Source organism: Thamnophis elegans, chromosome 3 (genome assembly GCF_009769535.1).
Source record: "Thamnophis elegans isolate rThaEle1 chromosome 3, rThaEle1.pri, whole genome shotgun sequence".
Lineage (NCBI taxonomy): Eukaryota > Metazoa > Chordata > Lepidosauria > Squamata > Colubridae > Thamnophis > Thamnophis elegans.
Genome location: NC_045543.1, coordinates 21125488 through 21132456, shown reverse-complemented (window position 1 = coordinate 21132456; position 6969 = coordinate 21125488).

Genomic DNA, 6969 nt, shown 5'->3' with positions numbered 1-6969 from the left:
TTAAAAATGCCAAAAAAACATGCCCGTCGACTGGGGAACCAGTTCCCTACTGGTTTGGCGATCCAGTCGCAATTTCAACTACCAGTTCACCCAAACCGGTATGAACTGGTAGCAACCCACCTCTGCCCTAATCATTTCATCTCATTGACCCCTTCATGCATCTTCAGATCGCTTATTGATCCCAAACTTTTATTAAATGAAAGTAATTTCATATGTACTACTTTAACCATACTACAAATAACAACCACAATAACAGTAACAGGAAGTCCCATACTGACCACTTACAAGAACTCTACCCTAAACAGTTCTTTTGCATCAGGTTGTCCTCTGAGAAAACAAAAATAGCTGGAGTAGAAAGCCTGAGATACAACAATGCAAATCAATTTTAATCCGCAACTAAAGGAGTAGATACACAATGGAGAATCAGCTGAGACCTCACAGCTTTTTGTTTTAACACTCTACCAATGATCCCCGTATCATTGTGTTCCTCCAATAATCATCTCATTTTTAAAAGAAAAAAGAAATCCACCCTATAAGCACAAGCATTAGAATCCATTTAATGAAAAGGGGAATTTATTTTTGTTTCTCCGGGTCAGGCGATTGTAGTTCAGTGCTGAGGAGAGGTGCTGGCAGCAGTTCATAGCGCCAAGGTCCTGCTCAGAGGCTGCCAGTGTGAAAGTACAACAATCAGCTTGAGAAAAGCTAATCTGCAGAAAGCATCTGCTTTTGTTATGCAAGAAGAAATCAATAACAGATTGATTCAGTCACATGAGTAGGAGGGAGGGGGCAGAGAAACAAAAAGGAACTTCTTCCTTTCTTCTTCTTATGAGTTATTCAAATCCTGTTATAAGAATATGGTAAGGGGCATGATGTCATTCAAACACGGACGGCAGTGCATGAGGGTGGGCTTGTGGCAGGTTCTGGGCAAACACCATGCTTCTTTCTTTCATGAGGGTTGTCTCGTCTGCAGCTTCTCTTCCTGTCACCCAAGGTCATGCCCACAGGCCATTTACAAGTAGATGGTGTTTTCTGACATTATCAGCAGGGACAGTCCTATGGGGTAGAACAGGCTAAGGGACTAACCCCATATAAAACTATTCTTTATTAGAACAGCTATAGTAACAGAATCCTGCAGGACTGAATGTGCTTCCTCACTTTATTTCACATGGAGTAGAGCTTGTCTGAGGCATTTTCTCCAGAGAGTTTCTTGGAATGAGCTTAAGCTGCCTTTGTCAGATTGTTTGCTAATCAGTCTTCTGTTCACTGTTCTTTAAGGCCATTCTCTATGCTCTCTCCACAGGAACCCTGGAGACAATGGTGGGATTCAAATTTTTTTACTACCGGTTCTGTGGGCGTAGCTTGGTGGGTGTGGCGTGGCTTGGTGGGCATGGCAGGGGAAGGATACTGCAAAATTCCCATTCTCTCCCGATCAGCTGGGACTCGGGAGGCAGAGCATAGATGGGGGGTGGGGCCAGTCAGAAGTGTATTTGCCAGTTCTCCAACCTACTCAAAATTTCTGCTACCGGTTCTCCAGAACTGGTTAGAACCTGCTGAATACCACCTCTAGAGCACCAGAATATATTCAGGAGCAGATGTCAGATTTCTCTCACATGTGCTCACCAACACGATTTTCTAAGACAAGAGAGGTTAAAGGGATCAGATTCTTGACCTATTTTTCTTCATCTGTTCATCTGTTTATCTTTTAAAACATCCGTTGAAAAACTTAGAAAACTTCTTGTTTTTAGAAGATAGAGAGAGCCACCTTTTAATTTTACTTTGCTGCTGCTGCTGCTGCTGCTGCTTTGATTTCAAATTCATTTGTGTAGCTGTCATAATGTCTTTGAAGGTCAAATTTTTGACATATCTCCTCAAGCTTTTCATTTCTACTTGCATGTAGCCTAAGTACAGGAAGAGGCGAGACTTTACCGTTTGACTCTGTCCATCTTCCCTCCAGGAAAGGAGGAGCTTTCATCACTATTTTCATTGTTTCTCTAGCATCCAGCCTCCAAAGCTATTCCTCTGCCTGAAAAGGCTGGCCTGGCCAAGGAAAAGGTTGCATGCTTCACAGAGGTGTGGGGTGTTTCCCTGGCATCCCACACCTTAATTGCTTCAATCCAGCAGGATGTCATTTGAAAAATAACATAAGCTTTTCTTCTCCCATCATCCTTTTTTTTTCTTTTGTGATGTGACTTTCACATTGTAAGACTTCATGCAGGGTCTTTTTTTCCTTCGGAAATATGAAAACTACTTTGAATGTCTTTGAACAGTAGACTGGGGAGCGAAGCATTTAAAAATAAGCCTTGTCTGCTGCTTTCCCTCTTTTCCATGTCTTTTTCCCTGACAGTCTTCATGCAGCCAATGCTGGTTCAATTAAAGCATTGCACATATTTCCTTTGCAGTAAACTATGCATTCAACTATCTCAATTGGTATCTGACTCTGCTGACCTCTTATTCATTCCCTGCTTTTGCATCACAATTTCTGTAACTTCAGGTTAAAGTTCCTGACTTGAATTTCATAGCTGTGTTTTCCATAGTTTTATAAGCACATGAATATAGATGAGTGATACATGGTAGTGTGGCATTTATAAAAGGTGGACATGCAGAGAGACACTTACTTACTTACTTACTTACTTACTTACTTACTTACTTACTTACTTTTACTTACTTACTGTATTTGCCACCATAAGGAGACATGCATTGTACCTTAAAATTAGAGTTCCAAAACCGGAATTTGGTCAGTTGGCCATGTTTTTCTCCAAATCATTCTAAACCAAGAGTAACTTGGTATCCTCCAAAAGCTGTGGATAACTCTCACCATCCTTTGCCATTAACTCTGCTAGTAGGATTAGTGAACGTAGAAACCCAAAGTTTCCAAAAGACTTTGGAGGTAACCTGGTGCCCTTGTGATATTTATTAGATTTTTAATCCCATCTTTATTACGTTGTAAGTAACTCAAGTTGGTGCTTATTAGTTTACAAGCAACTCAAGTCCTCCTATTTTTTTCCACAATGCTGTGAGGTGAGTTGGAGAGAGAGGGGAGGAGGGAGGGAGGTTCAGACCCACAGTGGCTTTCATGTCTGAGGTGGAACTAGAATTCACACTCTCCCCGTTACTAGGCCAGCACTTTCATCACTACATCAAATTAGCGTTTGCATATATGTTTAACTTCCTACCTAACAGAGCCAGGTAATTACAAGCTCCAAATAGATCAATTAATGTTCTCTTCGCTCCCTCACTGCTTACTCCAGTTTATTTTCATTTTGCCTTTCAACTGATACTTTTCTTGGATACCACAGAGCACATTCAAGCATCACTGGCTGCTATTTCTCCTTTTTTCATCTTTCTATTCGTTTCATCTTCCTATTTGTTTCTTAGCAGTTTTTTTTTCTGCAATACTGCCACAAACACTTGATTGGATGAATTTGCCATTAGAGGAAATGCCATATGCAAAAAAATAATGAACGGGGAGTGTGAAAAGCAAAAAGGGAGGTTGAAAATGCGCACATACTCTTTATGGTACTTATTGCATACCAGTGAGTTTATTTAGGTATTATACAATGTTCATCTTAGGTCAAACAAGCAATTAAAAGTTTTTCATCAGTGGTCTCTCGGCGAAGTCATTAAGCAGCCAGCCAATTAAAAATAAACATAAAAAATTAAAGACTTCCCTGTAAAATTGATGCTCGTAATATTGAGATGCAATTTCTCTGTCTTTAGAGAATGGATATAAAATTCATGGCAGATTAGAGCATCTGGGAGCTCGATACTCACCCACTCTTTTAAGACCCCTGAACACAGTGGGGCTGAGTTTGAGTGAGGCTTCGTTATTTTGGGAAGTTCAGATTGTTGAACTGAGATTTAACAGTGGTTTCTGTACCAAAAATCCTACATTGGATCACTTCTCTTTTTTTCCTTAGTTTGTTCCTTTTTCTTTAGAACAGAGTTTCTCCCACTCTATATAGCTTGGGACAAGTTTCCCAATCCCCAAATATAGGTAAAGATAAAGGTTCCCCTTAGCTCATACATATGTGCTAGTCGTTCCCAACTCTAGGGGGCTGTACTCATATCCATTTCAAAGCCGAAGAGCCAGCGCTATCTGAAGACGTCTCCGTGGTCATATGGCTGGCATGACTAAATGCCAAAGATGCACGGAATGCTGTTACCTTCCCACCAAAAGTGGTCCCTATTTTTTCTACTTGCATTTTTACTTGGTTTCGAACTGCTAGGTTGGCAGAGGCTGGGACAAGTAACAGGAGCTCATTCTGCTATGCAGTGCTAGGGATTCGAATCACCAAATTGCTGACCTTTCTGATTGACAAGCTCAGCGACTGAGCCACTGAGCCACCACGTCCCTCCCCAAATATAAATACATATAAAAAGAAAAAAAATGGGAAACTCCCACTAATGTTTAAAGGTTCATTCTTAAATTTCAAATAAAATGGCCAGTCAGCTCCAGGGTGCACTTTATAGCTTTTGTATAAAGCTCTTCTTGAGGATTGCTATAGAAAGACTCTGTACCTGGAGCAGCCTTAAAACAAGAGCATGTTCATATTACAGAGACTTTCATAGTAGGCTCACTCTCTCATTATTACACAAATATCCAAGAGTGCACATAGTACAAGGCAGCATCTCCCAGTTGCCTTCAGATATCAACCCTATCAAAACATAAGGTTGCCAAGTTCTGTGCAACGATGCTCAAAATTCATCAGATGATGTTTTCTTGTCTTCAGGCTCAATTCTAAAAATAGTCTCAACATGCACCTACATTGCCATATTAGATATAAGTATAGCCTCTTTTTATAGTCTATATTCTCCTATACCTTCTTAATGCTCCCATTCTTTAAGATTATTTATTATATTTTAGACCTTCTATTGCATCTCTCCCTCCCTCCCTCCATCTCTCTCCATTTCTCTCCCTCCCTCTCCCTCCCTCTCTCTCCCTCTCCCCCTCTCTCCCCCTCTCCCTTCCTCCCTCCCCCCTTTCTCTCCATACTTTTTACCAGTTATATGCTTGTGGTTGTTCCTAATGATTATATTCCATTCTCTTATGCTGCTCTGTGACAAAATATTGATTTAATTTTATATAACCAAGAAAAGAATTAATGGAGAAAGTAATATTGTTATGTAGCAGTTATATCAGGAACTCAGGTCTTAACAGAATAACAGAATTGGAAGTGACCTTGGAGAGCTTCTAGAGTAGACCAATGTTCTATCTATTTCTATACGTAGTTTTGAAGAAAATCAAATTCAAGAAACTCTTTCTCAAAAAGGATGTTTTATTGCTCTTGGAGTGGAATTCTCTACAGTGAAGAATGTTACATTTGAATTAAACACCGACATCATGAAGTTGGTTAATGATAGCCTGCTTATGAGACCCATTTTGCCTGTATCTGAATTAGCAAAGTACTAAAATTAATATTTTTAAAAGTTGAAGTATCCTTATAGATGGTAAATATGAATGCTTGGCATATTCTCTCTCCTTCTACCACATTAGGAATCACAACTCTGGGCCACCTTCTGCACAGCTGTTACTATCATGCTAAACCTTCACCTCCGCTCAATATGTGTTGTATAGCAGAGCATTTTTAACATCTGTGCTTAGGAAGCAGTCATCCTTTATTGCTCTACATGTGCGAGAGGGTTTTCTAAGAGATACGTTTTCATGTACCCAGTGTAGCCCTGTCTGAAAAGCTTAGCTTTCAGGATTCTTTTTTTTAAAACCCCAGTTTAGTATTAAAGAAATCTGTTGTTGGCTTGTGCTCTGAGCTTGGCAATTTGGTTGCAAATGTTTCATCCCATCAGAGGAGACAACTTCAATGCGCTTTGGATTGTGCTTGTCTTGGGGAGCACTGGCCTTTAAATACCTTTCTGAATCCTGCTCTATACTCCCCCACACAAGCACAATCCAAAGCGCACTGAAGATGTCCCCTCGAATGGGGACGAAACATTTGCAAATCGCCAAGCTTGGAGCTCAAACCAACAACATAATCAACCAACCTGAGCTACTAATATTCAAAGACATTTCATTAAAGAAATCTTCTTGAAATCCATGTTACTTTTGGTCCCTTTGTTTTTGTCAGCTATGGACAGCTTGACAACATGCTGACAGCAGGAGAGGGGATGAGTTGAGATGTGTGACAAGTCAGTGCAATTCCACTTGCGCAATGGAACATCACATGAATAAAACAACAGAAAATGACTTTAAAAAAAAAAGTCCAGTCATTTGGTCACCTCCATTACTAGAAGGTATCAGTACCCACTGTCATTCATATCTCTAGTAATGTAAATGACTGTTCACTTAATTAACACCAGACCAGAGAGCTAGATACACTGGATCTTGACCCAAATATGATCTACTATTTTCTCAGTTAAAGTCCAAGGCTTTCTAAGCTGCTGTGTTGTAGTCTATGACAAATGAATGTTGACAGCCCCTCTCTGAGCTTTTATTTTTATTCTCATTGTAGCAGCTCTCTCATATACCAGAGCGTTCCTCAAGGGTGGAAGAACTCAACCCTAAATCTAGAAAATACATGAAGATCCACCAATTTCTTTTGTAAAATAGGGGGGGGGGTAGTGCGGGAAAAGTTCATTTCTGATTTCAATGTTAACATCACCCAATAGTAAAGAAAACACTACTGCATTCTGGTAAGAATTTGTTCTGTCATCCAACCATTTTCCATTTAAGAAAACGTCTGTAGATAACTACTCAAAATAAAATATGAATTCAAATCAGTTTGTCAACCTTTAAAAAATACCAAAAATATACCTCTGTTCTTTTTCATCATACCTCAATAGTTACCTTTGATATCTTTCATTATTCCTTTATTACAGTTCTCCCTAATCTGATGCCTTCCAAAGGAACCACAACTCTCAAGGACCGAGAGGGCCATACATATGGAAATTATAATTTAGGATTTCTGGAGAAACCCAAAAGGAAGAAGATAATTCTATAATTATTTTCATTTTGAT